This window comes from Myotis davidii, unplaced genomic scaffold (genome assembly GCF_000327345.1).
Source record: "Myotis davidii unplaced genomic scaffold, ASM32734v1 scaffold233, whole genome shotgun sequence".
Taxonomy (NCBI): domain Eukaryota; kingdom Metazoa; phylum Chordata; class Mammalia; order Chiroptera; family Vespertilionidae; genus Myotis; species Myotis davidii.
In genome coordinates this window covers 1066198-1079300 of record NW_006285917.1, presented here as the reverse complement: position 1 = coordinate 1079300, position 13103 = coordinate 1066198, and the positions used below count along the sequence as shown (strand labels likewise).

The following is a 13103-nucleotide window of genomic DNA, read 5'->3' as shown; positions in this document are numbered from 1 at the left end:
GCTCTTCTGGCTGGTGGGGGGCGGTTTCACGTACAGCTGCTGTTCCTTAGCAGAGGGTGTGGTGCTCAGGAGGTTGCTGTTGCTTGGATCTGCTGCATTGATTTAAGGGCACAAAATACAACACAACAAGGCACCACGTACCAGGCACGTATGTTCCTCTCTGTCTTTCCTTGCTTGGCACTGAGGTTCGCAGGCTGCCTCAGATGCCACAAGAATGGAGAGAGCGTCTGCGGAGTGCAAAGGACGAGCTGACCAGCCCCACAGGCAGGAATTGGCGCTTGCAGCCGGACGGTTCGCTGACGCAAGCTCTGAGGCAACAGCTCTCGGATTGCACATTTTTAAAAAAATGTTTAAAATGTACTTTTATAGATCACTGATAAATCCAGGAACACACAATTTTAACATAAATGCTATGAAAATAGTAGACAGTATCACTCTCAGCTTAGACAAAATGAGTATCTTGTCTTCCTTCTTATCATGGGAGTGCTGGTATGTCACGGGGGAGGTATACAGAAAATCTCACATGCTTGTGACATTATCACATGGGTTGCATGTTTGATCCCCAGCCCTGGTCGGGGCACATGTGGAAGGCAATTGATCGATTGAGTCTCTCCACATCAATTTTCTCTCTCTCTCTCACTCTCTCCTTACCTCCCCCACCTTCTACTCTCTCTTAAAATCAATGGGAAAAATATCCTCAGATAAGGATTAAAAAAAAATCAATGGAAAGAAATATCCTTGGGTGAGGATTAACAAATAACAAAAACAACAAAAACAACTTTCCATGGCAGATCTTTAGTCAAACCACCTTCCATTTCTAGGAAGTTTCATTTTCATTTGTCCTTCTGTGATTAGAAGAATTTGGAATCCTACCTACCAGCAAACTGACTAAATGAACAGAGTTAAGGAAAGAGTTAGGAATGGCTCTAGCTGGTTTGGCTCAGTGGATAGAGCATGAGACTGCGGACTGAAGGGTTGCAGGTTCGATTCTGGTCAGGGGCATATGCCCAGATTGTGGGCTCAAACCCCAGTTGGGGGTGTGCAGGAAGCAGCCGATCAATGATTCTCTCTCATCATTGATGTTTCTATCTCTCTCCCTTCCTCTCTGAAATCAATAAAAATATATTTTTTAAAAAAAGTTAGTAATGGCTTGAAGAACAAGGATGGTAAGAACTATAAATGAGGAATACATCTCAATGAATAAAGTCTTAAGATTTTTAATTTTTTTTATATTTTATTGATTTTTTACAGAGAGGAAGGGAGAGGGATAGAGAGTTAGAAACATCAATGAGAGAGAAACATTGATCAGCTACCTCCTGCACACTTCCCACTGGGGATGTGCCCACAACCAAGGTACATGCCCTTGACCGGAATCGAACCTGGGACCCTTGAGTCCGCAGGCTGATGCTCTATCCACTGAGCCAAATTGGTTAGGCAAAGATTTTTAATTTTTAAAAATTGATGTATTACATATAAAATACAAATCAACAAAAAATTTTAAAATATATTTCTTTATTTATTTCAGAATGGAAGGAAGAGGGAGAGATAGAAACATCAATGATGAGAGAGAATCATTGATTGGCTGCCTACTGCACGCCCCTGACTGAGGATTGAGCCCACAACCCGGGCATGTGCCCTTGGCTGGAATCGAACCCGGGACCCTTCAGTCTGCAGGCCGACACTCTATCCACTGAGCCAAACTGGCTAGGGCATCAACAAAGAAGGGGCCACAGGCCAATCTGGGTGATAGGGGCTGACCGGGGGCTGGGCTGGCTGGGGGGAGGGGCTGCAGGAGGTTGACTGGCCGGTTGCAGTGCGCATCATAATGACCGGTCATTCCGGTCGCTTGGCTTTTATATATATAGATTCCTGGGTAATCAGAACCCAGATCAAAATATGGAAGAGAGCAGAGGGATGGGCAAAAATGGTGAAGTGGATCAAGAGGTACAAATAAGTAAGTCATGGGGATGTAGTATACAGTACAGGGAATAGTTAATATTATCCACTGAGCCAAACTGGCTAGGGCATCAACAAAATTTTATATAAGTATACTAGAGGTCCGGTGCATGAATTCGTGTACGGGTGGGGTCCGGCCAGCTCGCCCCGATTTGGCTGGCTGACGGGGGGGAGAGGATGCAGGAAGTTGGCTGGCTGCACTCCCGATGCGGGGGGCGGCTGACCGGGGGCTGGGCTGGCTGGCTTGGTTAAGTTCTCTCTTGCCTTTTGGGTCCCTGGAAATTTCTTTTACTTTTCAGTAAACTCAATGATGCAATTTAGTCAGCCTTTTTAGCTGATTTTCTGGGGGGAAAAATTTTTTTTTCTCCTCCATGGCAGTGCTAAGGATGTCTGACTAACGATTAGGCCTGCTCCCCGTGGGTGGACATCCCCTGAGGGGTCCCGGACTGTGAGAGGGTGCAGGCTGGGCTGAGAGACCCCCCCGAATGCACGAATTTTCGTACACTGGGCCTCTAGTAACATGATAACTTTGTATGGTGACAGAAGGTAATTAGAATTGTCATGGAAATCACTTCATAAGGTCTATAGATATGGACTCATTATGCTGTAGAGCTGAAATTAACATACTGTATGCCAACTATACAATAATAATAATAAAAAGATCTCTCATGTCCTCAGATTTGTACTAGTTATAACAGTTTATTATATTTCAGAAACCCAAGGTTTTAGAAATAAAAACAATAAGTGAAGTTAATAAAATAATTATTGGTCTCTTCAAGAAAAAAGAAGATATGAAATATTTCAGGCACCCCCAGAAGGCTCCCTCATATCCTTCTTTCTTAAGCTTTTAAATGAAATAATTACTTTAAACACTTAATGTAATATCTGGCATACAGCATATACTCAGCTAGTTTTCCCTTTTTTAATCTCAAGGTAGACAGGTATTATAGTAAAAGTTAGTTTTTCTTTGCAAAATAATTTAATGTTTAGGGAGAGTTCTTTTCCTAATCCTGTTAATACTAGTCTCCGAGAAGCTTTTTGAAATAGCAGCACTAACCAGTACTGAAGGGAAGGCTCAGGGGCACATGACAACTCAGGCCAAACTAAAGCTAAATTTTTGTCTGTTGACTTTGAGCCAAGGACAAGCATATGGACATTAGAAATGTAACCATTTCAAGCTAAATCCTTGGTAAAGTATTGTGACCAATGAAATTTCTTTGCAATAAGCACTCAACCCTTAGCCAAATTCATTCCTGAAATGTTGTTTTTGGCTATCACACCTCCATTTTCCATGTGGATTTGCCTCATATTTAAAAATGCTCTTATATCCTGATCTATGATTACTTCAAGTCCCTCTCCTTGTTTTAGAAGAGTAGACTGGGGGAAGGAGACAAATCAGAACTCTTTAGCTATTAGGAAATGAGCATTGAATGCCCAAACTATTAGGGAACAATACAAGGAATTGACTTATATTTGTGATAGACTGAAAAGTCATTTATGCTGAAACCTAACTATCCCCCCTTCTCTACAGATTCTGGGTTTGGCAGGGCTTCACGGACAGAATAGCTTTCTTTTATTACGGTATCAAGTACTTTGTGGCACATTTTGATGAAGGAAAATAGTATGAAAAAGCTGGAGAGAAAGTATGGGGAGCAAGCTCTAGCATAGTGATACTGCTGATGAGCAGGGCAGAAAGAATAACTGACCTTTCTCTAACATTATTTAATCACTTCAATTGATGATAAATTCTGAAGAAGAAACTGAGAGACCTGCAAAAGTCTTGATAGACTTTGCCCCCTCACTGCAGTGCTTCTATTCCCAATGCAAGGTTTCATTTATGTTTGGGGAAGCAGGGGAAGGGAGAAGAAGGGAAGAGACTAAATACCCACACCTCAAAGCCAACAAGACTTTCATCTGTACCATAGTCAATCCTAGGCTCCTGCTCTCTACTTCAAGATGCTGTTTATTAAATGAGTCACACATCCTGCTTTGAATGCTTCATGGCTCTTGAATGAATCATTTCAAAGTACAGAACTGCTCAACAAATAAATACAACCACAGCAGTAACAGCTCATAGGCTGCATGTGTGAGCAAGGTAATTTATAGAGGAAAAACAAGAACAGGAAACTTCTTCCCAAAATACTCTGAAGAAAATGTTGTCAGGGAATGAAGGAGGACAAACTAAAGGGAGGGGGAAAACCCACCCATTGAATCTAAGGTAAATTCTTTCGTCTATGGATTGAGGAATTTTCTGTTTGGGGTGACTGTTTGAGTATCTTAAAGAGAAGATTCTAGTAGCTGACTAAATTAATCCACTGTAAAAGGAAGGAAGTTTGAGAGCAGAGACATTATATGGTAGTTGGTCTAACAGCAAAGTCATCTGGTAGAATATAAGCTCCCCAAGAGCAAGGATCCTCATTTGTTTATTCGTAGAAGATCCCAAGCACCTAGAACAGGAGGTGCTTAATAAATATTTGCTGAATAAGTAAATGTCAACTAGCATAACTCACTAAAGTGCTACCAAGTATCCTCAACTTAAAAAGCCATTGTCCATGTGTGCAAAGGTGGGAGAATTTTAATCGTCCATATCCAAAAGGAGAGTTGGTTAATTTTAATTACCAGCTCTTTCCTATGGAATTAAAGGCTGGGCCCAGTTAAGACCAAGAATGCCCTAATAAAAGGAGTTTAGAATAAGAAACAAATAGAGTTTCAAAAATTAAGACAATAAGAAAAGGTCAAAATGGCAACAAAAGGTTAACTATCAGAAAACTAAAAAAAAAAAAAAAATCCATTTAAAACTGCATAAAAAGTAAAGTAAAATAAAATACCTAGGAATAAATTTAACCAAGGATGTAAAAGACCTATACTCTGACAATTATAAGAAACTGAAGAAAGAAACTGAAGACATAAATAAATAGAAGCATATACCATGCTCATGAATGGAAAGAATTAACATTATTAAAATGTCCACACTACCCAAAGCAATCTATAGATTCAACAAAATTCCTATCAAAATACCAATGGCATATTTCACAGAATTAGAACAAATAATCCAAACACTTATACAGAACCACAAAAGACCCTGATGAATATTTGCTGAATAAGTAAATGTCAACTAGCATAACTCATTTAACAGCAATCTTAAGAAGAACAAAATTGGAATAATCATGCTAACAAGGCCACAGTAATCAAAACAGCATAGGGTAGCTCAGTGGCTGAATGTTGAACTATGAACCAGGAGGTCACGGTTTGATTCCTGGTCAGGACACATACCCAGGTCGTGGGCTCAATCCCCAGTAGGGGGTGTGCAGGAGGCAGCCGATCAATGATTCTCTTTTATCATCGATGTTTCTATCTCTCTCTTACTCTCCCTTCCTTTCTGAAATCAATAAAAATATACTTTTAAAAAACTAATGGCATGTGAAAAGACTAACACATAGTAGGCACCTAGTAATTACTCAATAAATGTTAGTTAAATATGAATCTGATTCTTAAAAAAACAATATCCAGCATGGTACTGGCATAAAAACAGACATATAGGCCTGGCCAGTGTGGCTCAGTAGTTGAGCTTGACCCATGTACCAAGAAAGAGATCATTATGGGTTCGATTTCCAGTTAGAGCTCATGCCCAAGTTGCAGGCTCCATGCCCAGTAGGGAGCGTGCTGGAGGCAGCTGATCAAGCAGCTGGTCAATGTTGATGTTTCTCTCTCATTGATGTTTCTATCTCTCCCTCTCCCTTCCTCTCTCACAATAAATAAAAACATATTAAAAACATACACAAAAACAGACATATAGATCAATGGAACAGAATAGAGAGCCTGCCCTGGCTGGCATGGCTCAGTGGTCAGAGCAACAGGCTGCACACCAAAGGGTCATGGGTTCAATTCCTGGTCAAGGGTGGGTACCTTGGTTGCAACCAATCTATGTGTCTCTCTCACATCAATGTCTCTCTTTTTCCCTCTATCCCTTCCCATCCACTCTCTCTAAAAAAGATCAATGGAAAAAATATCCTTGGGTGAGGATTAGCAAAAAAACACACACAGAAAGAATAAACTCAAAATGGATAAAAGACTTAAATGTTAAGACTCAAAACCATAAAAGTCCTACAAGAAAAAATCCTATATAATAAAAGCCTAATATGCTAAGTGTCTGTCCATTCAACAAATCAAAGTGTAATAGGCTAATGATATGCTAAGGCAGCTCAACTGCTCACTATGATGTGCACTGACCACCAGGGGGCAGACGCTCCAACCGGTAGGTTAGCTTGCTGCTGGGGTTCGGCCAATTGGGACTGAGCGAGACAGGCCGGACATACCCTGGAGCCCTCCCGCCACCCTTCCCCGGCTGGCCAACCTCCCATGTCCCTCCCCAGCCCCGATCATGCACTGGTGGGGCCCCTTGGCCTGGCCTGCGCCCTCTCGCAATCTGGGACCCCTCAGGGGATGTCAGAAAGCCGGTTTTGGCCCGATCCCGCAGGCCAGGCCAAGGGACCCCACTGGTGCATGAATTCGTGCACAAGCCTCTAGTAGGGAGTATAAACTCTGACCTTTCTCTTAGTAATATATATCCTGGGCAAGGAAAGCAAAAGAAAAAAATAAATAGGACAACATCAAACTAAAAAGTTTTTTCACAGCAAAAGAAACCCATCAACAAAATGAAAAGACAACCCATTGAATGGGAGAACATATTTGCCAATGACACATCTGATAAGGGGTAAATATCCAAAATTTATAAAGAACTCACATAACTCAACATCAAAAATACAATCCAATTAAAAAATGGGCAAAGGACCTGAATAGACACTTCTCCAAAGGGGACATACAGATGGCCAATGGACATATGAAAGGATGCTCAACGTCACTAATCATCAGAGAAATGCAAATGAAAACCACAATGAGATATCAATTCACAACTATCAGAATGGCTATTATCAATAAATCAACAAGTGTTGGCAGAATGTGGAGAAAAGGGAACCCCTGAGCATTGTTGGTGGGAATGCAGATTGGTGCCACCATTATTCCTCAAAAAATTAAAAATGAAACTGCCTTAAAAAAGAAAAACAAAACAAAACAAAGAAAAAAGAAATGGAACTGCCTTATGACCCAGCAATTCCACTTCTGGGTTTTTATACATGAAGAAACCTAAAACACTAATTTGAAAGAATATAGGCACCCCTATATTCACTGCAGCATTACGTACAATAGGCAAGCTATGGAAGCAACCCAAGTGCCCATAAATGGATGAGTGGATAAAAAAACCTGTGGTACATATATACGAGGAATATTATTCGGCCAGAAAAAGAACAAAACCTTACCATTTGTGAGAGCATGATAGACATAGAGGGTATTATGGAGAGTAAAATGTCAGTTAGAAAAAGACAAATACCATATGATTTCATTTATAGTGGAATCTAAACAACACTATACAACAAACAAAACAGAAATAGACTTGCTACAGAGAACAGACTGACGCCTGCCAAAGGGGAGGCGGATTGCAGGGCTGGGTATTCAAAAAAAGTTGAAGGGGTCAAGAAGTACAAATTAATAGTTACAAAACAGCCCTAGCTGGCTTGGCTCAGTGGATAGAGCATCGGCCTGGGACTGAAGGGGCCCAGGTTCAATTCTGGCCAAGGGCACATGCCTGGGTTGCGGGCTCGATCCCCGGTGTGCAGGAGGCAGCCAATCAATGATTCTCTCTCACCATTGATGTTTCTATCTCTCTCCTTCTCCCTTCCTCTCTGAAATCAATAAAGAAATCTATTTAAAAAATAGTTACAAAACAGTCATCAGGGATGTAAAACACAGCATAGGAAATATAGTCCATAATCTATACTAATAAAAGGGTAATATGCTAATTAGACCAGATAGACTGGACATCCTTCCTGACAAAGCCGGGGGTGTGGCCGGCCTGCAAACCATCTGTGGCCCCTCGCCCAGGCTGGCCCCGCCCCCAGCAAGGACCCCCACCCTGATTAGGGGCAGGGCCAGCCTGCAAACCCCAGGGCCTCTTGCCCCAGGTGGCCCTACCTCTCAGTGGGGACTCCCCCACCCCTGTTTGGGGCCGTCTTCAGGGCAGGCCAGCTGGCCCCCACCTGTGCACCAGGCCTCTATCCTATATAATAAAAGGGTAATATGCAAATTGACTCTAACGGCAGAACGACTAGAACGACCGCTGGACCAGTCGCTATGAGGTGCACTGACCACCTCTTGGTCCCTTACCCCAGCCGCCAGGCTCCCATCACCTGATGGCCACCTGCAGTGGGGGCGGGGCCAGCGAGCGGGTGGTACAGCTAACCTCTTGGTCCCTTCTTCTGGCTGTCAGGCACTGATCAACCAATGGCGAATGGGGAACTGGGGGTGGGTGGTGGGGCCAGCTGTGGGCAGCTGGGGAAGATGGCCCTGATCGCAGGCCAGGCCTAGGGACCGTACCCACACATGAATTTTGTGCGCCGGGCCTCTAGTATTATAATAACTGCATGGTGTCAGGTAGGTACTGGAAATACCAGAAGGAACACACTGTGAAGTATATAATTGTCTAACCACTATACTATACACCTGAAACTAATACAAAATAATACTGAATGTAAACAGTAATTGAAAAAAATTAAAAATAGCCATGGCGTGGTTCAGTTGTTTGGGTGTCATCCCATATACTGAAAGGTTGCTGGTTTGATTCCCAGTCAGGGCACATGCCCAGGTTTCGGGCTCAATCCCCAGTAGGAGATGTGCAGGAAGCAGTCAATTGATGTCCCACTCTCGCATGGAGATTTTTCTCTCTCTCTCCCTCCCTCTCTCTAAAAATCAATTTAAAATCTTTTAAAAACTAAATTAAATAAAAAGTTTAAAAAGAAAGGGGGAAAAGGCAGCAGTGAGAATTTAAAATCAAGGGGAAGACAATAGTGCAGGGAGGAACTTTGGAGGGAGCTAGGGAAGGGTGTAGGGTGTTAAGGGGGGATAAAAAGGGGCCATCTGTAATACTTTCAACAATAAAGATAAATTAAAAACAGTAAAAATGAAATGAAATCAGTAGGAAGAATTTCTTGACTCTGAGTAGGAGAGGTTTAAAATCATTCCCAAAGACAGGGGCTTGGAGTTGGGAAAAACAGGTAGATGATCAAAGGGCACCAACTTCCAGCTATATGATGAATAAGTTTGGGGATCTAATGTACAGCATGGTATCTAAAATTAGTAATACTGTATTATATGCTTGAAAGTTGTTAAAAGAAATTTTTAAATGTTATTATCACACACACAAAAAAATAGTAATTATGTTTCAGATTGGAGGTTTAACTAACTTACTGTGGTAATCATTTCACAATAAACTTACATGTTTTATGTCTACAATATCTCAATAAAACAAATAAAATACCCCCAAAAAATCATTACCAAAGATTTTAAAGGAATGTAAAATACGTAATTTTCTGATCTTCTTTTATTTTTGTGACTTTATTTTCTCCTATTTTTCCACTAATGCTTTCTATTCAGGTCAGGATCTCTACTGATATGCAAAGTCTACTTGTTTTCAATTTTGTGCCTCCACACAATCTCCCTATTCTCATACATGTCTTCCCATCTCCCTCAGTTTATCCAAATCCAAGGCCCAGCTGAAATCCAATTGCTTTTTATAAGTGTTTTTTTATTAATTTCAGAGAGGAAGGGAGAGGGTGAGAGAGAGAGAAAAATCAATGATGAGAGAGAATCACTGATTGGCTGCCTCCTGCACACCCCCTATTGGGGACTGAGCCCACGACCTGGGCATGTGCCCTTCACCGGAATCGAACCCAGGACCCTTCAGTCTGCAGGCCAATGCTTTATCCACTGAGCCAAACCAGCCAGGGCGCATCTCCATTTCTAAAGTATATTTCATTATGTAAGTACTAGTAAGTGAGAATTAGTATATCCTTCCTCCTTTTTTATTAGATAGCAGATTTCCTTTATTAAAGAAAGGCACCAAGGACAATTTCTGTATGCTGGCGTTATACCGCTGTGCATGAAAGGACACCTGTGCCACATCTTGTGGGTCAATTCATTTTCTTCGGGTATCTGATTCCATCATTGAACTTTATTCTCTTACAAACTAAAATACTCTGTATAAAAAAATGTCAATTCATAAATAGCAACCTTTTCCTTCTTCACTCCCCAAACTACTAGTAGTAATTTTAACTATATCATTTTAAACATTTTCTTTTAGGATCCAAATTACTTGAATTTTATAGGGCAGAATATCAGCAACCCACAGGAGTCATGCTGTGTCAAGAACTGATTCCTCATTTTAAAAAGCTTACTCCACAGTACCTGACAAGGGAAAAAGGTGTATTACAATCATGTCAATAAACATGGGGAAAGGGGTAAGAAAAGAATAATAAAACCATAGTCAACCTTGAATTGCTGGTTCTTCATCATTATAACCTGAGATTAATATCAATGCATTATTCTACATCATTCAGACCAATGATACCACTATTCTAAGTAGCAGAAGTATTAAACACCCAGTCACACCTGATCACTCATTTTTATTTTGGTTCCTTGTTCCCTCTTATTTATGACAAATGTGAAAAATCATGAGCCCCACAAGTAGTGTCTTGTGCCAAGTAAATTGCAGGTGCCCAATAAATTACAGCAAACAGGCAACTGAACTCCAAAGGTAATATAGGCCAACTCTAAGAAATTGGGAAGTATAGGAAAAAGGATAGAAAATATAATTTCTTATCAGTTTAAGTTGGGAAAGGTTAGGTATTTTGTTTTTAAATCTTGCTTATTACTTGATGGGATTGAGATATACACTCTTACTTCAGGTTTCAATACAATTAGCCGAAGTCCTGGTCATCTAAATTTCCTCTATGGGATTGCCTAGTATCACAGTAAAGTAGTAAGTACAAATCTTTCTTTTCTTCTCTTTCTCTTTTAATTTTTTATTGGGGCAGAATACACAAAACATAAATTTACTATCATAACCATTGAAAAATATTCTTTTACTGATTTCAGAGAGGAAGGGAAGAAACATCAATGATGAGAGAGAATCATTGGTCGGCTGCCTCCCACATATCCCCCACTGCGGATTGAGCCCAAAATCCTGGCATGTGCCCTGACTGGGAATTGAACCATGACCTCCTGGTTCATAGGTCGACATTCAAACACTGAGCCATACTGGCCGGGCACCATCATAATCATTTTTAAGTGTACAGGTCAGTGGTATTAAATACATTTACATTGTGTAACCATCACCACCATCCATCCCTATAACAATGTTCATCTTGTAAAACTAAAATTCTACAGCCATTAAACAATAACCCCGATCCCCCTGGCAGCCACCATTATACTTTCTTTTTTATTTTTAATTGATTTTTTAGAGGGAGGAAGGGAAGGGGGGGGGTGCTGGGAAAGGTAGACAGAGAGAAAAACATCCAATTGTTATTCCATTTATTTATGTATTCTTTCGTTGATTCTTGCATGTGCCTTGACCAGGATCAAACCCGCAACTTTGGCTTATCAGGACAATGCTCTAACCAACTTAGCCAAGGCCTATACTTTGAGCTAATAATTCTGACTACTCTAAGTACCTCAAATACGTGAAGTCATAATGTATTTGTCTTTGGTGACTTATTCACTTTGCATGTCTTCAAGGGTCATCCTGTTGTAGAATACAGAAGAATTTCCAACCTTTTTATTTTCATTTTTTTAATCTGCACCCGAGGACATTTTTCCATTGATTTTTAGAGAGAGTGGAAGATAGAGGGAAAGACAGAGAGAAATATTGATGTGAGAGAAACACACCAATTGGTTGCCTCCTGCATGAGCCCCAACCAGGACCCGGGTTGGAGATAAGCCTGCAACCGAGGTACGTGTCCTTGACCAGAATTGAACCTGGGACCCTTTGATCCACAGGCTGACACTATCCACGGAGCAAAACCGGCTAGGGCAGAATTTCCAACCCTTTTAAAGTATGAACACTATGCCTTGTATGTATTTACAACATTCTGTTTATTTATTCATTAGTCGATGGACACTCAGGTTTTAGATATTGTCAATAAACGCTGCTATAAATATGGGTGTACAAATATCTCTTGAGACCCTGCTTTCAATACTTTTGGTTCCATATATTATATACTCAGAAGTGAAATTGCTGGATCACATGGTAATTCTATTTTTAATTTTTTGAGAAGCTGCCATACTGTTTTCCACATTGGTTGTACCATTTTATACTACCACCAACAGCATGCACAGGTTCCAATTTCTCTACATCCTCACTAAACTTCTTTTCTAAAAATATTTGATAAGTATTCTGTCCACTAGTAACTAATATTTGAGAACTGTTATAATATTAATGAAGCTTAATCTAAGAGAAGTTCAACTTATATTTTTCAAAAATATTTCATACTGGGTATTAACAAGAGTGATAATTATGTTCAAAATTATTATGCCAAAACTTGTAATAAATGTTTGATGGTACTATATATGCAATTCAGTTTTTGGTGTAAGGTTCTTTGGCAGTCAGAAAGAACATCTGATTTACTTCACTAATCGGAATATCTCTCTTTTTAAAAAAAAATAAAATCTTTATTGTTCAGATTATTACAGCTGGTCCTCTTCCCCCACCCCACCATAGCTCCCCTCCACCTGGTTCCCACCCTGTCCCATGCCCTTACCCCCCCAATTGTCCTCGTGAATAGGTGTAAGATTTTTGTCCAATCTCTTCCCGCACCCCCTACACCTTCATCCCCCCGCTGAGAACTGTCAGTCGACTCCCTTTCTATGCCTCTGATTTTATTATATTCACCAGTTTATTCTGTTCTTCAGATTTTTTATTCACTTAATTTTTAGATTCACTTGTTGACAGGTATGTATTTGTCACTTTGTTCATAATTTGTATCCTTACCTTTTTCTTCCTCTTCTTAGAGAATACCCTTCAGCATTTCATATAATACTGGTTTGGTGGTGATGAACTCATTTATGTTTTTTGTCTGTGAAAAACTCATTTATCTTTTTCTTATCTCCTTTTCTGACCTTCAATTCTTTTTAAATTAAATGTATTGGGGTGATATTGGTTAATAAGATTAAATACAAGTGTACAATTCTATGATACATCACCTGCATATTGCATTATGTACCCACCACTCAAAATCAAATCTCCCTTCACCATATATTTC

General features: G+C 40.4%; 1 protein-coding gene and 1 pseudogene across 6 annotated transcripts in view; both read right to left on the bottom strand.

Moving 5' to 3' along the window:
- Positions 1–13103, bottom strand: part of ATF7 (activating transcription factor 7) — a 104977-nt gene that overhangs the window by 33821 nt on the left and 58053 nt on the right. The gene's annotated exons all lie outside the window — the stretch shown is intronic.
- LOC102766594 overlaps positions 12369–13103 on the bottom strand; it is a 16000-nt pseudogene continuing 15265 nt past the window's right edge.